The sequence below is a fragment of the Cervus elaphus genome, chromosome X, assembly GCF_910594005.1.
Source record: "Cervus elaphus chromosome X, mCerEla1.1, whole genome shotgun sequence".
In the NCBI taxonomy this organism is placed as follows: Eukaryota; Metazoa; Chordata; class Mammalia; order Artiodactyla; family Cervidae; genus Cervus; species Cervus elaphus.
This window is the reverse complement of record NC_057848.1, coordinates 159,874,513-159,899,738: the sequence shown is the minus strand read 5'-3', so window position 1 is coordinate 159,899,738 and position 25,226 is coordinate 159,874,513. Positions and strand designations below refer to the sequence as shown.

The 25,226-nt window shown below is 40.5% G+C and overlaps 1 protein-coding gene and 1 non-coding gene across 2 annotated transcripts in view; one reads left to right on the top strand and one right to left on the bottom strand.

Annotated features, from left to right (window-relative positions):
• GRPR (gastrin releasing peptide receptor) overlaps positions 1–25,226 on the top strand; it is a 334,343-nt gene that overhangs the window by 298,904 nt on the left and 10,213 nt on the right. The window lies entirely within an intron of this gene.
• On the bottom strand, positions 4,007–4,110 carry LOC122691030. The gene has a single exon (XR_006340280.1). It is a non-coding gene; the product is annotated as a U6 spliceosomal RNA (small nuclear RNA).

Sequence of the window (25,226 nt, the reverse complement as noted above, 5' to 3'; positions counted from 1 at the left end):
CCCTTCCCTATTGGTCCTGCTCCCCCACCATGCTGTCTTCCCCTCCTCACATACATTGACATGCTCATACATGGTTGTTACACTGACAGGTTCCTGGCTCTGCTTCCTTGCTCATGCTGTATCACTCCCATTCTCCAGAATGCTTTCTCCTTTCCTAATTAGAAGACCCTTCTCCCCATCTCATGTGATGCATGAAAGTGGAATAGGCATCAAGAGCCCTACATTTTCGTTTCCTACCATTACTACACATATAAAGGAATTGGACCAAGTCCCTTAACTCTCTGACCTTAGTTGGATCATCTCTAGTATAATAGGCTTGAGCTAGATTATTTCTAAGGTCCTTCCAAATTTTAATCATGATTTTTATCTGTCATCTTGCCCATCACTTGGATTCTGGCTCAAGCCTGCATCTTAAAGCCCTAAGTTGGACTGTTCTAGCCCAGATTTTTGACCCTCTTCTAAACATGAGGCTTATTATCTGAGACATGAATTATCTCGTGATGCCTTTCATCTTACTGTTTTGTTTTTTTTTTCATCTTACTGTTTTGAAGCATTAGTCATTTGTCATTTTTTAGTCTCTCATCTATTCGTTACTTTGACTTTGTAAACAACATACTATTAAGAGTGTTAAGTATGATTAATCATCTGAAAGCATACTCTTAAAAACATGTCACTCCATCACCTATTTCTTCTCTATTCCTCTCTATTAAGCTCTCGTTATTTGGGCAAATGAGAGAAAATCTACTCTTTGTGAATCGGGAAATCACAAAGGGATACAGTGGGTAGTTGGGTAGATGGATGGATGAATGGAAAGACAGATGGATGGACAGATGAGTGGATAGGCAGATGGATAGACAGATGATTGGAGAGATAGGTGAATGGTTGGGATGGATGGATATATTTTTTACATACTGATCTTTCCTACAAGATGTCCATCTCTGTACTAGGTGCCTCAGTATTATATAAATGAATTTTTAAACCTAACAGGAAAAGGGTAAGGAGAGTTTGTGTTTTCTTTTCTAGCATAAGTGCAAAGAATAAAGCTGAATTTAAGGTTAATAGCATTTATATTATATGCCCAAGTTATATTGTTTCTGCTTCAGTATTGTTACTCAGTTTTATTTCCACTAGAATGGGGCTGACAGAATAAATCCCAAGGACTGATGTGCCCCACCGTAATGTGATCCTTCTTTGATTCCATGGAAAAGACCTTTCCTAAGTTTTTCCCACCCTTGTGATTTGGAATGTGTAAGTGCAAGCTTTTTGAAGTGCAGATTCTTTTAAATCATTGCAAGGAATTTATGAGCTAATGTAGATAATGTAGTTTTCAGCCTTTCTTGCCATCTAGAGCTGCAAAGCCAACATGGGAGCCACTAACCACATGTGGTTATTTAGATTTAATTTTTTATTATTGTTTTTTTAGCTGTGCCACATGGCTTGTGGGATCTCAGTTCCCCAACCAGGGATTGAACCTGGGCCACAGCAGTGAAAGCCTGGAATCCTAACCACTAGGCCATCAGGGAACTCTCAAGATTTGATTTAAATAAAACTAAAAATTCAATCCCTAGTCAAACCAGCCACTGTCAAGTGCTCAGTGCCACATGTGATTCTACTGGACAACACAGATACAAAACATTTTGATCATTGGAGAAAGTTCTGTTGGACAAAAACACAGAGGAGCATTCGCTGTGTGCCTTGGGGTCCAGATCTCTTTCCCAGGATTCATGTTAGCTGCTCTCGTTCATTGAGGGTATCAGGAATTCCTCAGGCATATATCAAATGCCTCCAAGCTGCATGGGCTCTTCCTGTCTATAAAATATCTTCTATTGGAAGATACTCAAAGATGAAGAGGAAAGAATACAGGCAACCCAATACAATCACCAGTCACAGGCTTGGGGAATTCAGGCATCCCACTGATGAGGTTTTGAGACTTTCTGAAGAATACCTATGGGATTCACTTCCCTGGTATGTGCTGTGAACTTCTGTCTGATCCTTCCATTCTCTTTTGCCAGGTCCTCTTCCATCTACCAGCCTATCTTTTTACCTTATCTCAAAACTCACCAAAGCAAACACTGCTCTAGCTACACTCTTATCACCTCCTACACCTGCCACCTGACCTCTCTGCTCTTTAACTTCACTTCCCCTTCCCTGATGACTAGGCTCTTCCCTCCGTCTAGCCAAATGCTACCAGTCTTTCAAGGCACAATTCAAGCCCTTCTCTTTTATGAAGCATTCCCCTTTTGCTTTCATTGATTTTGTTTTTCCCCCTTCCTAAGAGGCTTTTGCCTGTACTGCTCATTAAATATCGAATTTATCCTACCTTGTATTACTGGGTCCTTATTTTTATTATTATTAATTTATTTTTTTATTGAAGGATAATTGCTTTACAGAAATTTGCTGTTTTCTGCCAAACCTCAACATGAATCAGCCATAGGCATACATATATCCCCTCCCTTTTGAACCTCCCTCCCATCTCCCTCCCCATCCCACCCCTCTAGGTGGATACAGAGCCCCTGTTTGAGTTTCTTGAGCCAGACAGCAAATTCCTGTGGTCCATCTGTTTTACATATGGTAATGTAAGTTTCCATGTTACTCATGATGTGTTTTTTACTTCCTTCGTCCTATGGGAAGTTCCATGGGGTCTATACCTGCTATAACACCAAGGCCCACCTTCCATCTAATAAGAGGATAGTACCTACAGCTTGGTTGATGTTTGAGCAGTGACACGACAATAAAGTGCAGCAGCTACAAGTTCATACCCTTATAAATGGTGTTCTGAGGCTCAGTTTCCAACACTGGGGGAATTTCCACACATCCAAAAAGCAATTCTCAGAACACCACCAGAATTCAACTCAATTCTGACACGAACAAACCAGAGACAGTGTTGGATTCCACACATTGACGGTTCAGTCCTATAAGACTGTACCACCCGCCACTCCCATTTTGGATGCCAGTCACAAACCTGTACTTCTGACCAACTGCCTAAAAATCAGAGGTCCCCATGACACCCTGTCCTCAGGTCCCATTAATTGGCTAGAATGACTCACAGAACTTGGAAAGACATGTTATTTACTAAATCACCAGTTTATTGTAAAAGGATGTCATACTTTTATCCTCAGGAACAGCCAGGTGGAAGAGATACAGAGAGCAAGGTATGAAGAAAGGGATCTTCCATGCCCTCTCCAGGCACCACAAACCCTGCATCTCCGCGTGTTCTCTAACCCAAGAACTCTCTGACTCAGAGAGTTCCTGTCCTTTTTTAAAAAGGTATTTATTTTTAATTGGAGGATAATTGCTTTACAACACTGTGTTGGTTTCTGCCATACAACACAGTGAATCAGCCGTGAGTATACATATGTCCTCGCCCCCTTGAACCCCCCCACCCCCCACCCCATCCCATACCTCCAGGTTGTCAGAATATCAGATTGAGCTCCCTGCATCACACAGCAAATTCCCATTAGCTATCTATTTTACATATGGTAATGTACATGTTTCAGGGCTACCCTCTCAATTTGTCCCACCCTCTCCTTCTCTCGTTGTGTCCACAAGTGTGTTCTCTATGTCTGCATCTCTATTCCTGCCCTGCAAATAGGTTCATCATTACCATCTTTCTAGGTTTCATATATATGCGTTAATATACAATATTTGTTTTTCTCTTTCTGACTTACTTCACTCTATATATCAGGCTTTTTAAGTTCATCCACCTCACTAGAACTGGCTCAAATTCGTTCCTTTTTATGACTGAGTAATATTCTATTGTACCAAATTTATGTATGTAAATTTGTACCAAATTTATGTATCCATTCATCTGTCGACAGACATCTAGGTTGCTTCCATGTCCTAGCTATTGTAAATAGTGCTGCAATAAACATGGGGATACATGTATCATTTTGAATTCTGGTTTTCTTAGGCTATATGCCCAGTAGAGGGATTGTTAGGTCATATGGTATTTTTATTTCTAGTTTTTTAAGGAATCTCCATACTGTTCTCCATAGTGGTTTCATCAAAAAATATGGAACACTTCATGAATTCACATATCATCCTTGGGCAGGAGCCATGCTAATCTCTGTATTGTTCTAATTTTAGTATATATGCTGCTTAAGTGAGCACTGTCCTTTTGGATTTTTATGCAGGCTTCATTACACAGGCATGATTGATTAAACCATTGACCACTGACAGCTGATTCAACATACAGCTTCTCTCCAGAGGTGTAGAGCTGGGACTGAAAGTTCCAGCCTTCTAATCAAGCCTAGAATCACTTGGAAACCAGCCCGCATCCTTAGCTGCTTTCCAAAAGTCATCTTATTAACATAACAAAAGACGCCTTTATCGCTCTCAACACACTTAGGAAATTCCAAGGGTTTTAGGAGTGTTAGCCAGGGACTAGAGGAAAACCAAATGCATATGAGAAATATATTTTGGTTGTCTGAATGACCAAATATGTATTTCTTATAAATCACAATATCTTACCTTGTTTGACACAGAGACCAAAAGAGGTGCTGGAATTTGGCCTTGTCACAACAAATTCAAAGTAGAAGCACACTAGAACCCTGCTTTCCACATTCCAGGTCCCAGTGCCTTCAGGGAAACTGAAAAAACTATCAAGACAAAGTCTGACTCCATTTCCCTTCTCTGGACAGTGGGAGTTACTGATCTCAAACCCTGCTATTCTGAGGGAAGATGTCCTGAGTGATTCCAAGTTGGTCCCCTTCTGAGGGGATCACCCCAGTGATTACAGAACTCCTCTACTGTTCTAGAGGCCCAGCGTCACTGGTTCCCAGGGGATTGGCCGTTTCTCAAAAGGGAGGACAATTTAATCTCTTGTAAGCATCTTTCCTAGAAAGTCTCTCTTGGAGGAGTTTACATGAGTCACCAGTCCAAAACTTCTATAGAGTATGATTTTTCTGAAGCATATGCTGCCTCTCCTGAAGGAAACTCGGTTCGTGTCTCCCCACAGTGAGGGATCTGTCACAGCTGCTGGCTGTGGGAGTGCTCAGAGGGCAGCTGCAAGGGAAGAGTGTGTGTGTGTTGAGGGGGGTGGTTCCCAGCAAGACTCTTTGAGTTGGAGTGCTGTGGAGATAAGGGCAGCGAAGAACTCTGACCTTGTCTCTCACACATTATCTTTTAAAGTCGTAGACCTTTATATGATTAATTATCATTTCTGGCAACTTAAAATGCATGGAGGCAAAAAAAAAAAAAGGCGCATACTTAATCATGAAACGTAGAGTATAGACTGAAAGGGCTCCCTGGTGAGGTTTTTTGAACTGTGCTTGTCAATACCGCCCTTTGAAAATAGACTAAATTTGCATTTTTGCACTTGTAAATCCTCCTGGTGTGTGGGGTTTGCATAAATTCTCTCTTAATTAAACACATGGTTTGCAGAATAAAAGAAAAATTTTTTCTCCATTCCTTTTTCTACTTCCCTGTAGTAGATCAAGGGATCTTGTTTATTACAATCATCTTTGAAATTCTGATTATTAAGTATTATATTAATATCTGGTATTTGCTGCGACATGAAGTGATTTGCCTAGGAACCAGTAAGAGATTGCAGATTCATTTTACATATTAAATGTCACCTTCTGTAGGAGGTCTTCATCGATCACTCAGTCTAAAGGAATGACTAACACTTTATTCCATCGTCCAGTTTCTTCTTTCAGGTTGATTGAGGTGTAGCTTATATACAGTAAAATTTTAAGTGTGCATTCTATGAATTTTGACAAACTTACACAGTCATATAACCACCACCAGCACAATCACCTGCTTCCCAGGTGGTGCTAGTGGTAAAGAACCTGCCTGCCAATGCAGAAGATATAAGAAATGCAAGTTTGATCCCTGGATCAGGAAGATCCCCTGGAGGAGGGCATGGCAACCCACTCCAGTATTCTTGCCTGGAGAATCCCATGGACAGAGGAGCCTGGCGGGCTACAGTCCATAGGGTCGCAGAGTCGAACATGACTGAAGTGACTTAGCACGCATGCACAGCACAATCAAGATATAGAACATTTCCATCAGCCCCCAATTCTTTTATGTCCCTTTGTAGTCTATACTCTTCCTCCACCCAGGAGGGGATTTTTTTCCCCAGATCCAACCTTTGTTTAGTTTATAACCTCCCTTACACACTAAGTTGTTCTTACAGAAAATAAAGCTCCTAGAAAAAGGAAAGAAAGAAAACAAAGCTCCTGGCAGCCACTGATCTTTTCCAAAATATCATATGAAAGACATCATACAGTGTGTAAGCTGTTTGAGTCTGGCTTCTTTCAATTCATGTTGTTGCATGTATCAGTAATCTCTTCCTTTCTATTGCTGAGTAGTAGTCCATTGTGTGACTAGACTGCAGTTTGTTTATTCATTCTTCAGTTAATGGGTATTAGATTTGTTTTCAGTTTGGGGTGATTATAAATCAAGCTGTCACAAACATTCACATACAGTTTTTGTATGGATGTATATCTTCATTTTTCTTGGGTAAATATCATCCACTATTTTTTTTTTCGAGAATTATTTTGTTCATTTATTGGTTTACTTGCTTACTCTCTGTCTCCTATCACTAGAATATAAGCTCAAAAAAAGGGGGGGTCGTGGAGACTGTGGCATTCATTAGTATACTATCTGACACTAGGACAGTCTCTAGCCTGTAGTAGATGCTCGATAAGTGTTTGCTGACTACTTGAATAAATGGATGCATGAAGGAAGGGACAAAGGAATGAATGAATTCTGGTAGGTTCTACTGTCCATGTTCCTGCAAATGGCAAATTTTCACATTTTTATGTCTAAGTAGTATTTTATTATATATACATATACCATATCTTATTTTGAAAAAAAACTTAAGCTTTTTATTTTGTATTGGAGTATAACTGATTAACAGTGCTGTGGTAGCTTCAGGTGAAGAGCGAAGGGACTCTGCCATATGTCTACATGTATCTACTCTCCCTCAAATACTCTCCCAACCAGGCTGCCACATAACATTGAGCAGAGTTCCCTGTGCTGTACAGTAGGTCTTTGTTGGTTCTCCAGTTTAAATATAGCAGTGTGTATGTCACCTTCCCGAAGTCCCTAACTGTCCCTTCCTCCTGGCAACTGTAAGTTCATTTTCTAAGTCTGTGAGTCTTTCTGTTTTGTAAGTAACTTCATTTTTATCATTTCTTTTTAGACTCCACATATAAAGGATGTCATACGATATTTCTCCTTCTCTGTCTGACTTACTTCATTCAGTGTTACGCTCTCTAGGTCCATCCATGTTGCTGCAGATGGCATTATTTCATTCCTTTTAATGGCTGAGTAGTATTCCCTTGTATATATGTACATCTTTATCCCTTCCTCTATCAATGGACATTTAGGTTGCTTCTGTGTCTTGGCTATTGTAACCAGTGCTGCAGTGAACACTGGGGTGCATGTATCCTTTCAGATCATATTTTTCTCTGAATCATGTTTACATCATCCCTTAACTACATACACAAAAATAAGCTCAAAGTGGATTAAAGACCTAAATGTGAGATGAGACACTATAAAATTGCTAGAGGAAAACATAGGCAGAACACTCTATGACATAAATCACAGCGACATATTTTTTGATCCATCTCCCAGAATAATGGAAATAAAAACAAAAATAAACAAATAAGACCTACTTAATCTCAAAAGCTTTTGCAAAGCAAAGGAAATAATAAACAAAATGAAAAGACAACACACAGATTGGGAGAAAATATTTGCAAATGATGTGACAGATAAGGGATTATTCTCCAAAATTTCAGTTCAGTTCACTCGCTCAGTCGTGTCCGACTCTTTGTGACCCCATGAACCGCAGCACGCCAGGCCTCCCTGTCCATCACCAACTCCCAGAGTTTACTCAAACTCATGCCCATCGAGTCAGTGATGCCATCCAGCCATCTCATCCTCTGTCATCCCCTTCTCCCGCCTTCAATCTTTCCCAGCATCAGGGTCTTTTCCAATGAATCAGTTCTTCCCATTAGGTGGCCAAGTATTGGAGTTTCAGCTTCAACATCAGTCCTTCCAATGAACATCCAGGACTAATCTCCTTTAGGATGGACTGGATGGATCTCCTTGCAGTCCAAGGGACTCTCAAGAGTCTTCTCCAACACCACAGTTCAAAAGCATCAATTCTTTGGCACTCAGCTTAATTTATAGTCCAACTCTCACATCCATACATGACTACTGGAAAAACCATAGCTTTGACTAGATGGACCTTTGCTGTCAAAGTAATGTCTCTACTTTTTAATATGCTGTCTAGGTTGGTCATAACTTTTCTTACAAAGAGCAAGCATCTTTTAATTTCATGGCTGCAGTCACCATCTGCAATGATTCTGGAGCCCAAAAAAATAAAGTCTGTCACTGTTTCCACTGTTTCACCATCTATTTGCCATGAAGTGATGGGACCAGATGCCATGATCTTACTTTTCTGAATGTTGAGCTTTAAGCCAACTTTTTCACTCTCCTCTTTCACTTTCATCAAGAGGCTTTTTAGTTCTTCTTCACTTTCTGCCATAAGTGGAAAGTGAAGGGTGGTGTCATCTGCATATCTGAGGTTATTGATATTTCTCCTGGAAATCTTGATTCCAGATTGTGCTTCATCCAGCCCAGCGTTTCTCATGATGTGCTCTGCATAAAAGTTAAATAAGCAGGGTGACAATATAGAGCCTTGAGGTACTCCTTTCCCAGTTTGGTACCAGTCTGTTGTTCCATGTCCAGTTCTAACTGTTGCTTCCTGACCTGTATACAGATTTCTCAAGAGGCAGGTAAGGTGGTCTGATATTCCCATCTCTTTCAGAATTTTCCACAGTTTATTGTGGTTCACACAGTCAAAGGCTTTGGCATAGTCAATAAAGCATATGTTTTTCTGGAACTCTCTTGCTTTTTCAATGATCCAGCAGATGTTGGCAATTTTGATCTCTGGTTCCTCTGCCTTTTCTCAATCCAGCTTGAACATCTGGAAGTTCACAGTTCATGTATTGCTGAAGCCTGGCTTGGAGAATTTTGAGCATTACTTTACTAGCGTGTGAGATGAGTGCAATTGTGCAGTAGTTTGAGCATTCTTTGGGACTGGAATGAAAACTGACCTTTTCCAGTCCTGTGGCCACTGCTGAGTTTTCCAAATTTGCTGGCATATTGAGTGCAGCATTTCACAGCATCATCTTTCAGGATTTGAAATAGCTCAGCTGGAATTCCATCACCTCCACTGGCTTTGTTTGTAGTGATGCTTTCTAAGGCCCACTTGACTTCACATTACAGGATGTCTGGCTCTAGGTGAGTGATCACAGCATTGTGATTATCTGTGTCGTGAAGATCTTTTTTGTACAGTTCTTTTGTGTATTCTTGCTACCTCTTCTTAATATCTTCTGCTTCTGTTAGGTCCATACCATTTCTGTCCTTTATTGAGCCCATCTTTGCATGAAATGTTCCCTTGGTAGCTGTAACTTTCTTGAAGAGATCTCTAGTCTTTCCCATTCTATTGTTTTCCTCGATTTCTTTGCATTGATCGCTGAGGAAGTCTTTCTTATCTCTCCTTGCAGGACTTCCCTGGCGGTCCAGTGGTTAGGAATCCTCACTTCCATTGCTGGGAGCACAGGTTCAATCCCTGGTCAGGGAACTAAGATCCCACATGCCTTGTGGTGCAGCCAAAAAATAAGTAAAAATAAAAATAAAATTATCTCTCCTTGCTATCCTTTGGAACTCTGCATTCAAATGTATATATCTTTGCTTTTCTCCTTTGCCTTTCGCTTCTCTTCTATTCACAGCTATTTGTAAGGCCTCCTCAGACAACCATTTTGCCTTTTTGCATTTCTTTTCCTTGGGGATAGTCTAGATCCCTGCCTCCTATACAATGTGGCGAACCTGTGTCCATAGTTCATCAGGCACTCTGTCTATCAGATCTAGTCCCTTCAATCTATTTCTCACTTCCACTGTATAATCATAAGGGATTTGATTTAGGTCATACCTGAGTGGTCTAGCAGTTTTCCCTATTTTCTTCAATTTAAGTCTGAATTTGGCAATCAGGAGTTCATGATCTATGCCACAGTCAGTTCCCGGTCTTGTTTTTGCTGACTGTATAGAGCTTCTCCATCTTTGACTGCAAAGAATATAATCAATGTGATTTCGGTGTTGGCCATCTGGTGATGTCCATGTGTAGAGTCTTCTCTTGTGTTGTTGGAAGAGGGTGTTGCTATGACCAGTGTGTTCTCTTGGCAAAACTCTATTAGTCTTTGCCCTGCTTCATTCTGTGTTCCAAGGCCAAATTTGCCTGTTACTCCAGGTGTTTCTTGACTTCCTACTTTTGCATTCCAGTCCCCTATAATGAAAAGGACATCTTTTTTGTGTGTTAGTTCTAAAAGGTCTTGTAGGTCTTCATAGAAGTGTTCAACTTCAGCTTCTTCAGCATTACTGGTTGGAGCATAAACTTGGATTACTGTGATATTGAATGGTTTGCCTTGGAAAGAAACAGCTTATTACACTTGACAAAATCAGAAAAAACAACTCACTCAAAAAATGGGCAGAAGACCTCTTCTTCAAAGAAGACTGCAGATGCCCAATAGGCACATGAAAAGTTGTTCAACATTGCTAGTTATTAGAGAAATGCAAGTCAAAACTACAGTGCAATATCACCTCGCACCAGTCAGAATGGCTGTCATCAAAAAATCCACAAACAACAATTTCTGGAGCGGTTGTGGAGAGAAGGGAACTCTCCTACACTGTTGGTGGGAATGTAAATTGATTTAGCCACTGTGGAGAACAGTATGAAGATTCTTTAAAAAACTGAAAATAGAGCCACCATATGACCCTGCAATCCCACTTCTGGGCATATATTCAGAAAAAAACATATCTTCTTTATTCATCCATCTGTTGATGGACACTTGGGATACTGCCATATCTTGGCAATTATAAATAAAACTGCTATGAACATTGGGATGTGTGTGTCCTTTAAAATTAGTTTTTTTGTTTTTTTGTTTGTTTGGATATATACCCAGGAATGGAATTGCTGGTTCCTATGATAGTTCTGTTTTTAGCTTTTCGAGAAACCTTCATACTGTTCTCACAGTGGCTGCATCAATTTACATTCCCACCAACAGTGTAGGAGGGTTCCTTTTCCTCTATATCCTCACCAAGATTTGTTATTTGTGTTCTTTTTGAGATAGTCACTCTGACAGGCATGAGGTGATATCTTATTGTGGTTTTGATTTGCATTTACCTGATGCTTAGCAATGTTGAGCATCTTTTCATGGCCTGTTGAATGATATGTTTTTCTATAGAGATATTAGAAAGATACCTCAGTCTTCTAGCATGGTTGATTCAAATTGACTTATTAATGAGAGGCTAGAAATGCTTCTTCAATAGTAGACCATTCACGTATGACCTAAATCAAATCCCTTATGACTATACAGTGGAAGTGAGAAATAGATTGAAGGGACTAGATCTGATAGACAGAGTGCCTGATGAACTATGGACAGAGATTCGTGACATTGTACAGCAGACAGGGATCAAGACCATCCCCATGGAAAAGAAATGCAAAAAGGCAAAATGATTGTCTGAGGAGGCCTTACAAATAGCTGTGAAAAGAAGAGAAGCAAAAAGCAAAGGAGAAAAGGAAAGATATACCCATTTGAATGCAGAGTTCCAAAGAATAGCCAGGAGAGATAAGAAAGCCTTCCTCAGTGATCAGTGCAACGAAATAGAGGAAAACAACAGAATGGGAAAGACTAGAGATCTCTTCAAGATAATAATTAGAGATACCAAGGGAACATTTCACGCAAACATGGGTTCGATAAAGGACAGAAATGGTATGGACCTAACAGAAGCAGAAGATATTAAAAAGAGGTAGCAAGAATACACAGAAGAACTGTACGAAAAGGATCTTCACGACCCAGATAATCACGATGGTGTGATCACTCACCTAGAGCCAGACATCCTGGAATGTGAAGTCAAGTGGGCCTTAGAAAGCATCACTACGAACAAAGCTAGTGGAGATGATGGAATTCCAGTTGAGCTATTTCAAATCCTGAAAGATGATGCTGTGAAAGTGCTGCACTCAATATGCCAGCAAATTTGGAAAACTCAGCAGTGGCCACAGGACTGGAAAAGGTCAGTTTTCATTCCAGTCCCAAAGAATGCTCAAACTACTGCACAATTGCACTCATCTCACACGCTAGTAAAGTAATGCTCAAAATTCTCCAAGCCAGGCTTCAGCAATACATGAACCGTGAACTTCCAGATGTTCAAGCTGGATTGAGAAAAGGCAGAGGAACCAGAGATCAAATTGCCAAAATCCTCTGGATCATCGAAAAAACAAGAGAGTTCCAGAAAAACGTCTACTTCTGCTTTATTGACTACACCAAATCCTTTGACTGTGTGGATCACAATAAACTGTGGAAAATTCTGAAAGAGATGGGAATACCAGAACCCCTGACCTGACTCTTGAGAAACCTGTATGCAGGTCAGGAAGCAACAGTTAGAACTGGACATGGAACAACAGACTGGTACCAGATAGAAAAAGGAGTATGTCAAGGCTCTATATTGTCACCCTGCTCCTTTAACTTATATGCAGAGTACATCATGAGAAATGCTGGGCTGGATGAAGCACAATCTGGAATCAAGATTTCCAGGAGAAATATCAATAACCTCAGATATGCAGATGACACCACCCTTCACTTTCCACTTATGGCAGAAAGTGAAGAAGAACTAAAAAGCCTCTTGATGAAAGTGAAAGAGGAGAGTGAAAAAGTTGGCTTAAAGCTCAACATTCAGAAAAGTAAGATCATGGCATCTGGTCCCATCACTTCATGGCAAATAGATGGTGAAACAGTGGAAACAGTGACAGACTTTATTTTTTTGGGCTCCAAAATCACTGCAGATGGTGGCTGCAGCCATGAAATTAAAAGATGCTTACTCCTTGGAAGGAAAGTTATGACCAACCTAGACAGCATATCAAAAAGCAGAGACATTACTTTGCCAACAAAGGTCTGTCTAGTCAAGGCTATGGTTTTTCCAGTGGTCATGTATGGATGTGAGAGTTGGACTGTGAAGAAAGCTGAGCACAGAAAAATTGATGCTTTTGAACTGTGGTGTTGGAGAAGACTCTTGAGAGTCCCTTGGACTGCAAGGAGATCCATCCAGTCCATCCTAAAGGATATCAGTCCTGGGTGTTCATTGCAAGGACTGATGCTGAAGCTGAAACTCCAATACTTTGGCTACCTCATGCAAAGAGTTGACTCATTGGAAAAGACCCTGATTCTGGGAGGGCTTGGGGGCAGGAGGAGAAGCGGATAACAGAGGTTGAGATAGCTGGATGGCATTACCGACTCGATGGACATGAATTTGGGTAAACTCTGGGAGCTGGTGATAGACAGGAAGGCCTGGCGTGCTGCGTTCATGGGGTCACAAAGAGTTGGACATGACTGAGCGACTGAATTGAACTGAGAAAAGTTTCAGCTCCATAATTCTTTACTGGTAATGTCATATAAGTGTTTAGGATCATTATCAAATGTTTAAGATTATCAGAGAAAGCCACTGTCGAGTTTCTTTCCTATAAGGGCTGTAAAATTTCACAACTTTTCAACTTTTTTTGTGCCTTGCATAATCTTAAATACTCATTTATTTGATGGTGCCATTAACCTATTTGCCATGGATGTCTTTGCATTATGGATGTTAAGTTACTTTCATCAATGTTGATTTTTGTGGGTATGCATAACTTGAGTGACTAAACAGAAATGTCTTTGCTATTTGTAACTTGGCTATAGATTTCTGCCCCATAAAGTCAGACACTCTGATAACATCGATCTGCTGATATGTTTGGGTTTAGATCTACCATTTTATTATTCGGTTTTTGTTGGTTTCACCTGTTTCATAATCCTTTTTCTCTCCCTTCTTTCCTTCTTTTAAATTAATTAAACATATAAATTATTCTATCCTTTCCCCCACCCCTGCCATGAATTTGTAAATTATACAAACTCAGTGTTCTTTTAGCGGTTACCCTTGTGTTTACAACATGTATCCTTGAATTATTTAAATTTACTATAAATTAGAACTTTCCTGCTTCACTTTAACTTCATTCTAATTCCCTCCTGTCTTTGTTTTTGTGGGGGGAGGGCAGTATTGTTATTCTATATTTAGATTCTCTCCATATTTTAAAACACACAGACATTGTGTTAATTGTTTTTATATTTGCTCACATGTTTACCTTTAAACTTATTCCTGGATTCACCATTCCTCACTGCATCTCTGTGACATCATCTTAGATTATTTCACTTCTGCCCAAAGAATATCCTTCAGTATTTCACTTAGTGTAAGTCTAATGGGGATACATTTTATGGTTTCATTTGTCCAAAAATGTCTTTATTTAATGTAATTGGAAGAGGATGTTGTCACTGGGCATAAAATTCTAGGCTGGCCATTCTTATCTTTCTCACTTAGAAATTGCCATTCATTGTCCTGACTTCCACTGTGAATTCAGATGTCAGTTTCATTCATTTTAAAAATAACTTAAAATTATTGATTTTTTTCTCTCTGACTCATTTTAAGATGTTTCTCTTTATCTCTGGTTTTCAACAGCATTACTATGGTGCACTTAGGTATGGTTTTCTTTGTATTCTTCCTTCTTGAGATTCATAGCTTTTTTTCTTAAATCTGTGACTTAATGATTTCAGTCACATTTGGAAAGTCCTCAGCTATGACAACTTCAAAGATTGTTTCTGCCACGTTCTGTCTTTTCTCTCCTTCTGTGTGCTATCTACATATAAATAGAATAACTGCAGGTTTACTTAAAGCTTCTTCATGATTTTTTTCTCCTTTTGGTTGTTTATGGTTTTACTGAGGCAAACAGTTTCATACTTGGCTCAGGCCTCTGTGATTGGGAACTATTTTAAACACAATTTCATTTCACCATTTCACCTATATATTTCTATTACCTTTCTGTATTTTCCATCCTTTTTTCTCACTGTACTTCAGTCTGGCCATTTTCAGCTCACAAATTCTCTCTTCAACTGTGTCTAGTGTGCTTCTGAAGCTTTCATTTAATTCTTAATTTCAGTTACTGTATTTTGCAGTTGTAGAATTTCCATTTTATTCCATCTCATCACATAATTTCTTGAATTCATCCCAATATATTGTAAGATGCCTCTTTGGTAACTCTAACTTGTGGAACCTCTATAAGTCTGTTTCTATTATATATCCTCTTGTTTTTTGACCATTTTGTTTTCTCTTCTGGTATATGAGGCAATTTTTGTTTCACTACCTGATTTTGTATATGAAGAAGTGTAGATAATTTGGGACTCTGGATGGTATTATCTTCCAGAAAGGATGAGCTTTTGCTTCTTGTGAGCAGGTAGAAGGTGGCGGTGTGTCTGACCCAATCAGGGATTGAACAGATTGGAGGCTAGGTTTCGATCTTTGTGAGAACTGGTCCATTTCTGATTCACCCATACTACTAGGATGTACCTCTTTGAATATCTCAACTATAAACCTGGGGTATTTACCTCAACTTCTCTTCCTTGGTGGGCCCTGAACTCCATTTATTATTCCCCTTCATCCTGAAACAGCTACAAGCTCTTCTTAGCTTTCAGTTTCTCTGCTGCTGTTTGAAATTTGGTCAATTGAAAAATGATGCTGAATAACAACTTCATCTCTTTGTACTTCCCTTCTCTCCAGGACTCTGGTCCCTCAAATCCTTACTGTCTTGGTATTTCTCAGGTGTTTTCAAAGGGATTTTCTAGTTTTTCATTTCTGGAGAGTTGGTCAGCAACAAGCTAGGTTGCCATTATCAGAAATGGAAAATCCTATACTCTCTCTCTTAAAGACCTGATGTGCTCCCCACCAAGCTGTCCACATTCCAGCTCCTCTAAAGAGGAGTCCAGAACTACCAAGTCAGACCTATGGGATCAGCATTCAGAGCCTCATATTATATCAGCAACTTAGATTCAGAGAAATGAGCTCTGGCTAACCTCAAAGTGAATAAGTCGGGAATCTCAACTGAGGCCCTCAGCAGGGGACACTGCCAAGTATTATAGGAACATCAAAGCCTCTGGGATCTTTCAACTAGGCCAGTTCTCTTAGCGCCAATAGCAGAAGCTAGAGCCGACGTGTATATATGCAGTGATTAATAACAGCTGAAATTTCATGGGAAGGACAGCACCAAAGTGTTGCTAAGATACACTTCTTTAAAGTTTATTACTTTTTTTTGTATTGTACTCAGACCGATTGGCCAGTGGTGAAAGCTAAAGGTTACATAGTAAAGAAATAGGGGTGAAATGTAAAATGCAGCACATAAAGAAATTTATTTCCATTGTGAGAAGAATTTACTGTGGCAATAGATAATACATTCATGTGACTCACTTATTTCTATACTGTCTACATATAAATAGAATAACTACAGGTCAACTTTAAGTTTTTTGAAGTTTTTTTTTTCTCTTTAGTGGTGTTTGTTTTTATTGTCAGGCTGTTTCATACCAGGGTCAGGCCTCTGTTATGAGAAATACTTTATAAACATAATTTTAGAAGAATATGACATTATTTAAAAACAAAATTGTGAGAGTTGGACTGTGAAGAAAGCTGAGTGCCAAAAAAATGATGCTTTTGAACTATGGTGTTGGAGAAGACTCTTGAGAGTCCCTTGGACTGCAAGGAGTTCCAACCAGTCCATCCTAAAGGAGATCAGTCCTGGGTGTTCATTGGAAGGACTGATGCTGAAGCTGAAACTCCAATACTTTGGCCACCTCATGTGAAGAGTTGACTCGTTGGAAAAGACCCTGATGCTGGGAGGGACTGGGGGCAGGAGGAGAAGGGGACGACAGAGGATGAGATGGCTGGGTGGCATCACCGACTTGCTGGGCATGAGTTTGAGTAAACTCCGGGAGTTTGTGATGGACAGGGAGGCCTGGCGTGCTGAGATTCATGGGGTCACAAAGAGTCGGACATGACTGAGCGACTGAACTGAACTGAACTGAAAAACAAAATTACAGTAGTTTCTCTGTGAGAATATATGGGAAATGCTTATTTATCTTAAAATAAATGGTGATCAAAACAGATTTGTAAGGATTTCATTTTTATCTTTTCCATTTTCACTTTAAATGATTGGAAACATCATGCTGCTGCTGCTAAGTCGCTTCAGTCGTGTCCGACTCTGTGCGACCCCATAGATGGCAGCCCACCAGGCTCCGCCATCCCTGGGATTCTCCAGGCAGGAACACTGGAGTGGGTTGCCATTTCCTTCTCCAGTGCATGAAAGTGAAAAGTAAAAGTGAAGTCACTCAGTTGTGTCTGACTCTTAGCGACCCCATGGACTGCAGCCTACCAGGCTCCGCCGTCCATGGGATTTTCCAGGCAAGAGTACTGGAGTGGGGTGCCATTGCGTTCTCTGGGAAACATCATAGAAGAGCAGAAAAATCAGAATTTGGCATCTTTTCTTTCCTAGATTGTCAACAGAGGTGAAACTGAAGGTTAAAATGATGGCTTCAGGAATACATACATATACTACAGGATGAAGATAAATGTAGTCGATATTTAGTTTTAAGCATTCTTCACTTATGCTTTAAAAAGTCTGTAAATCCAAAGTGCTGTAGACAAATACAAGTGACTTGGGGATCCAGAGACGGATGTTCTAGTCTTGGTTCTCAGCTAACCAGCTGTGGAAACTAGTGGGCACCAGTTTCCTCTTCTTTAAGTTCAGGAAATGCAACTTTAGGACACCTAAGTTTGATATTCCATGTGTGTGTGTGTGCTTAGCCACTCGGTCATGTCCGACTCTTGCGACCCCATAGACTATAGCCTGCTAGGCTCCTCTGTCCATGAGATTCTCCAGGCAAGAATACTGGAGTGGGTTGCCATTTCCTTCTCCAGGGGATCTTCCCGACCCAGGAATCGAACCCAGGTCTCCTGCATTGCAGGCAGACGCTTTCTATTCCATAGTTATATTTAAAGCAGGTTTGGTGACTCAGATGGTAAAGAATCTACCTGCAATGCGGGAGACCTGGGTTTGATCCCCGTGTTGGGAAGATACCCTGGAGAAGGGAATGGCTACCCACTCCAGTATTCTTGCCTGGAGAAATCCATGGACAGAAGAGCCTGCAGGATATAGTCCATGGGGTCGCAAAGAGTCGGACATGACTGAGCAACTTTCACTATAATCAAACATGTTCTCTTATGTCTGTACCACGGTGACAACACTTTGTATACTGACCTAGCATCATCTGTTCTGAGTGTTCCATGAAGGGGAGTATACATGTGAGTACCATTCTCTTGTTCTACAAGGGCCTCCCCTGGATATATCTCACTCCCTCAAGCAAATTTTAAATCCTTAGTGGCCAGGGACGTTTATATCCATAGTGCCAAGGAGAGCCTGAGATACTAAATTAGTATTTAAATGTGCTGATAAATTGACTAAGCATCTTGAGCTGTGAGTGTTTGACACTGGAAGACCAGTGGCAGAGGTTAGTGGCCTGTCATCTTCATTATCACAAATTAATAAAGCTTAGCATGCAGTGCTGTGTGTAATGGAAGATGGGCTTTCCTCCGTCTAAAGAAGGAACCAACAGCTCTGATGTGGACAGGCAGAGAGCAACAGAAACGTGAGCCCTGGTCACACGTGCAATGCACACAGGCCAGGGGCCAGGAAGCTTTCTGTAAAGGGCTGTGTAGTGGATATTTTCGGCTTTGTGGACCATGAGGGCCCTGTTGCAACCACTCACCTCTGCTTTTATGATGCAAAAGCAGCCGTAGACATGATGTCAGCAAATGGTCATGGTTGAATTTCAGTACAACCTTATTTATGGACACTGAAATGGGAATTTCATGTATTTTTCACATGTCATGAAGTACTCTTTTTCTTTAGATTTTTTTTCTCTAACCACTTAAAATGTCAAAACCATTCTTAGCTTGTTGGCCATATGAAATAGGCAGAAAGCCAGGTTTGGCCAGCCGACCTTAGTTTTCTGTTCCTGATACAGAGACATATACATGCTTGCTGAAGCAGTCATTTAGCAGAGAGTTTTCAATTTAAATGGAGTAGGACCTTGGGGAATCCATGACCCTTGTCCAGTTAGCCAGGATAGATTTCCTAGGGGATAGCATACAGACAGATCATACAGCTGTGTGATGTTTTACTTTATGAGGCACTGTCATGTCAGACACAGTAGCTTTTGGATCATCAAAAAATTGAGCATCAAGCCAACATCTTTAAGCCATGTGTCTTTTCCAGCAAGTCCTGAGTCCTCTGTGATGCTAAAAGTTATTTAAAGGAAGAAAATGAGAGTTTTAAATCCAGGCTTAGCCAGTTCCAGCTCCCATGGGAGGTGGGCATGGGGGCAGAGCCTTCCTTTGGGGAAAGTAAAGATAGAAACATACACTGTGCTTCTCACCACTTCCTCCTAATACTCCACCATCATGCTCGGCACTGCTTCTTCTAAGGTCTTCTCATGATTGCCTCATGTAAGCAAGTCACCTTAAAATTGTTACAAAGGGAAATTGTGTTCAGTACCCCCAGGGATTCTTCTGGGCTTGAAATGGTTAGAAAAATAGGAAGTGTTTGGGTCATAATGGATATCTTGGCAAAAGCCTAATAAGATGGTTTCCAGAGTGGTTTGGGGATAAGTGAGCTTTAGAGGAGGATTTGGCTGGGAGCATGGCAGCGGAGGAGGGGGTTATTTTGAGCATCGTGAACCCATTTCCTTATCTGAAAGTAAGACAGTACAGGCCAGACAAATTGGGTGCACAGTTCAAGATTTTAAGTTTTAATTATATATTTGTTCAATAAATAAAATAGGCATAAAATGAACAAGACATAAACCCAACCCTTAGAAAGCTCATAGTCCTGTGATCCAGGGTGTATGAGCCTTTTTAATTTCCAGGAGTGAGAGAAAATGTCACTGAGTGTCCAGGGCTTGTGCTTCTCTTCACCTCATCTGTATCTAGTACAGGACTGTGCAAAAGTAGATGCTTAAGATACGCTTTTGACTTAAAAGTGCTAGTGCTTGAGGAGTCAGGATGCTTCGCTTCATTTAGATGGGATGTGTTCCACTGGAGCTAGCTCTAGGAGGGATCTGTGAAAGCTGGAGCACTGTCCTCTAGTGACGCCCAGGGCTCCTCAAAGCTAAACAGACATGGTGCCCAAAGAGGCCAGCTGGCATCTACAAAGTGCCACTTGCTGGCTAGAGGGATCCTGGGCATCTCAAGGCTATTAGACCCTAATGAAAGATGCAAAATTGTATGCTCTGTACAAAAGACAAAGGAAAATTGGAAAGAAATGTATCAAAACATCACCTGTAAGACTTATGGATGATTTTCTTCCCCTTTTTAAAGAATTCTCTGACTAAATGTCTACAATGAACTGTTAATGCTTTTATATTAAATTTTTAAATGAAAAATGTTGTTCAAATGAGCTAACTGCCTCTAGACCACCTTCCTTGACATTATCTTTATCGAGTCAAAGCAAATTTCCAGTTGATTTTTATGATACCCCCCAAATTTCACGGTGACAAACTTGCAAACTCTTTTGCCCTCCCTCCCTCTTCCTTCATTCCTTTCATTTATTATGTTTTGGAGATTCACATTTAATAGAGCACTATTTACAGTAAAGTGAAAGTCATTCAGTCGTGTCCAATTCTTTGTGACCCCATGACTATATAGTCCATGGAATTCTCTAGGCCAGAATACTGGAGTGGGTAGCCTTTCCCTTCTCCAGGGGATCATCCCAACCCAGGGATCGAACCCAGGTCTTTCACATTGCAGGCAGATTCTTTACCAGCTGAGCCACAAGGGAAGCCCAAGAATACTGGAGTGGGTAACCTATCCCTTCTCCAGTGGATTTTCCCAACCCAGGAATCGAACCAGGGTCTCCTGCATTGCAGGCGGATTCTTTACCAACTGAGATATCAGGGAAGCCCAATGTATAGTAAGGATAAATTCAAAAGCACTGAATTTGGTTGAAGAGATGTCTGAATTTGAGCCCTGATTTTCCTAATGGTCAACTGTGTGACTTTGGACAAATTACAGGCCTCAGTTTTCTGATCTGTTAAAAGGGGATAGGGTATTTACTTTTCATATTTCATAAAGCTTGTAATTTTTATAAGAGTGAAATGAAATAACGTGTTGACTTCTTTATGAAATGTTAGAATTCCCAGTCAAAAAAAGTGAGTGTACCATTAGCATGATTGTTGTTCATGTTCATAAGGGAGCTGAGAGGATGTGGTTGAAATTGCAACTGATTGATGTTCTAGTGGATAGTCACTTGAAAAGTGTTGGGAGTGTACCATGCACACAGGGCTAATAAGTTTGGGTTGAATAAAAATTAAAAGATTAATCTACAAAGTTGGCCACCATTTCCCCCTGTATAAAACCTTTCACAAAAGGTTATTTAAATATAGTACTCATATTTTTATAATTATACACAATGACTCATATGCCATGATGGTATTTTTGAGCTTTAATGTTTCTTATTTGAAGAAGAAATAAAATGATAATGTATTTTATTGAGATAATTTAGAAACTTTGAAATTATATTTTTCTTCTCAATAATTTGAAATATACTTAAAAACTGAAATTGTTTCATTTTTTGTATATATATTTGATTTGACTGGATCAGGGAAAAAATTAACATAGTGAATGCTGTTAGTGGTCCCTAGAGGTCACTTACAGATCTGGGCTTCCTGTGTTTCTCTGACGGAGGGTGATCCTGTCCAAGGTAAAATTTGGGGCAGGCCAGAGTGTCCCCAAATTAATACTGCAGGACAGTTCTCTACCAAAGATGGACAGGAGTCGAGGGGTGAACACCCCAACCTCCTCACACCTTAGTGGCAAGTTCTGGAATGTGCTCACCATAGTCTCTCAGGGGTCCCCAGCCGGCCTGTGCTTCAGTTGCCTTGAGCGGTACCCTTCATTGCCTTTCATCCCCTCCTTGTGCCACTTCCCCACCCCATCCCCATGCTACCAGGGAGCCCCTCCCAAGTAAACTACATGAACCAAATCCTTGTCTCAGGGTCTGTTTGGGGATCAATGACAATTTATACAGACAATTTATGACCCAGAGCCTATTATAACCTCCACCATAGAGCATGGGTGATTTTTTTTCTGTCTTTGTGATTTTTTTTCTGAATTCTCTGTGTATCTTCTATGCCACACAGTAGAGTAAATGCAGGCCATGTCTAAGAATAATTTACAGATGGGACTTATAAACGTTCTTCAAACTTTTTGGCTCATAAATTGCTGAAAAAAGTCTTACAAGTTATAAATATATGTTCCTCTCTCCATAACATTTTTGAGGAATGGCCTTCGAACAACTTGTGCCAGGATGTTTGCAAACCTACTGAAACTTAACTGGGTTACTGCTTTCCTTTGTCATTTTAAACATACCCACTGGCAACTGTAATGTTTCATCCTGTTTATACCCCTTCCAGTGGGCTCCCTTACAGGATTAGCACCTAGCTTTGGAATTAGATCATCCCACTGAAACTCGTTTTGGGGCCCAGAGGTCTATAGTTGCTCAACTCTTTCTGCCAAAACACCATCAGATGTCCAATAGTCACTTGCGTCTTTCTTCCAGTTTTATACCTCAGCTTGTACATTCCTCAGAACCCTGCACTTCTGAAACCGTCCCCATGTCCATGGCTCTTTCTGTTGCCTCCTTCCAGCCTTTGGTTCTTAGTCCTTCCCTGATGCCTTTTCACCTCTGCTCCAGTGTCTCACTAGGATGGCCTCTTTAGGCCATGAGGACTCTCAATATATGAAGAGTCCAGGCCTCACTCTGGCCTCAGGCCATGGAGAACTTCGGGGTGCACATATAAGGGTGAAAATGCAGGCAGTTAGGTATAGCAGATTTGAAGAGGAAGAATAAGAAATTTGTGTCTGTCTAGAAAGACACTATTTTCCCCATGGCTGCAGCAGGCAGGGAGGGAACAGAGACCCTGATCCTTTCTTGGGTTTCTTCCTTAGTTCCAGTACCAGTGAAGGGGAGCAAAATTTGCCCCAAAATGTGCCTCATTGGCATAAAAATAATTTTAGACTTTTTTTTTTTTTAAAGAAATAGCACATATAGGAGAAGCTCTAAAAAACTGAGTAGAAGTTACCCTGTTATAGGAGATATTTACGTTTATGAGGGAAATCTCCATTCTAAAGGGATCTTTCTCTTGGTACCAGGAAAAGGATGACTCTGAATCTCTAGAAACTTATCAATGTAGAAGGTATGGATTTAAATCTGTATAATGAGCTTATTCTTATTTACGGTGCTCTGCCTGATAACCTCCTATAACTGGCTCCCCATCCACATCTTTTTGTCTTTATGTGGAGATGGTATTTAAGGTGATTGCTTGGGCCTTTTCAGGGAGTTACTCAGTTTTCTTGGGTCTCTCCCATGTTGTCAAGGAGATACGCATGCTCAGTTGCTCAGTCATGTCCGACTCTTTACGACCTCATGAACAGTAGCCCACCAGGCTCCTTTGTCCATGGGATTTCCCAGGCAAGAATACTGCAGTGGGTTGCAATTTCCTCCTCTGGGGATCTTCCCGACCCAGGGATCGAACCCACATCTCTTGCATCTGCTGCACTGGCAGGCAGATTCTTTACCACTGCAGTACCTGGGAAGCCCCCAAAGAGGTATACATGTTGTTAAACTTCTTTGTTTTTGTCTTGTTAAGCTGTCTTTTATTACGGGGGGTCTTAGTCAAGAACCTAGAAGGGTAGAGGGAAAATGATTTTTCCTTCCCCACACTTGAAAACCCACGTTGTGTGGTTAATCATAGGACCATCATTATAGGAAGCAGTAGGGCCTGGTGGTAGAGGCTTAGGGGACAGGCTGCATGGGCTCCAATCTTGTATCCAATGCTTAGCACTGATAGCCTTGGAAAACTTACTTCATGTCAGTTCTCTCATCTGTAAAAGAGCAATAATGTTAGTACCTGCCACATAGAACTGCTGTGAAGATAAAAAGCAACATTTTAAACAAAGCTCATAGCATAGTTACCTGATCCATAGGAAATCTCTAATAAATTTTAGCTATTATTATCGTTTTTAACAAAATTGATCTAACTGAAAACCAGGTACAAAATGGTCTTGTTCCTCTGCAGTCTGTTACTAAAAAGAAATCCCCACGTGGTAGTTGCCCCGAGTAAGCCTTTGAAGGAAGTGAATATGTAGAAGTCTAACTACCTGCAGCCCTTGCATCCCAGATATCTCTTCCATCTGCTGGAGGAATGAACAAAAATACCTTTATTGGGAAACAGAGCTTTCCTTCCATAATCAGAGGTAGAACTCTACATACAGCGAGGTTATCTCACTGACTTCAGCCCATACTAAAGAGCGAATGACTGATGTACACTCCCTTCCTCAAAGCAGGGCTTGATGTCAGGCAGACAGTGGCCTTCTACAGTGGGTGAACACAGTGGAGGGGAAATTTTGATTCACAGAGAAGTAACTTCAGGATTTTACTCAGAGGTGGTCCTGCGTGGATCCACGATCTGTGTCTTGATCTCTTGGAAGAAAATGAGAAAAAGAAAAATTGTGATTACACTTTGTCGCATGGATCTTGATCCTCTGTCTTGGTCTGAGTTTAAAGCTCGCTTCCTCCAGGGACAAGATAATCTTCACTGCAGGCTTAGAAAATCTTAGCTTATTAAGACCTTAGAAAATCTCCTGAAACCTTAGCTAAAGCTTCTGGAAAGTGTGTTTGGGGACATTGGACCCCACAGTGGAGCTCACTTGTACTCTTATTTGTATTTAAAAATAAGGATGAATTAAAAGTTAATAGCTCACCCTGTCACTGAATTCACATCAGAGGATCCCTTGTCACGTGCAGCTGAGGCAGCAGGAGTGGGTGCCCACTGTGTACAAGTCTCTATAGCAACTTGACTCTTCCCGGCACTTTGCAGATAATGGTGAGAAACTGCAGACTGACATCTGCTTGTGCATGACCTAGTTTTAATTAACCTCCCTAAATGAGCATGTAGCTTAAAAATAAGACTGCCAAAACAAAGCGGAGCAAAACAAAATCCAATAGATTGTAGATGATACTAAAACCGCAAGTCCAAGAGAACAATATGAACATAACAGAGAAGACACTTCTTTCATTCCTGGTGGAGACTCTAATTAGATATGCCACATTCAGTTCCATTAAAATTATAATAAAGTCTTTCCGATGACAAAGGGACTATTAATAAAATATATAACACATTATTTTAAGATTGCTACTTTACTCTCAGCTCATCTTTTAAAAACTATATTTTAGTGTAAGTTTTCTCCCCAATCTG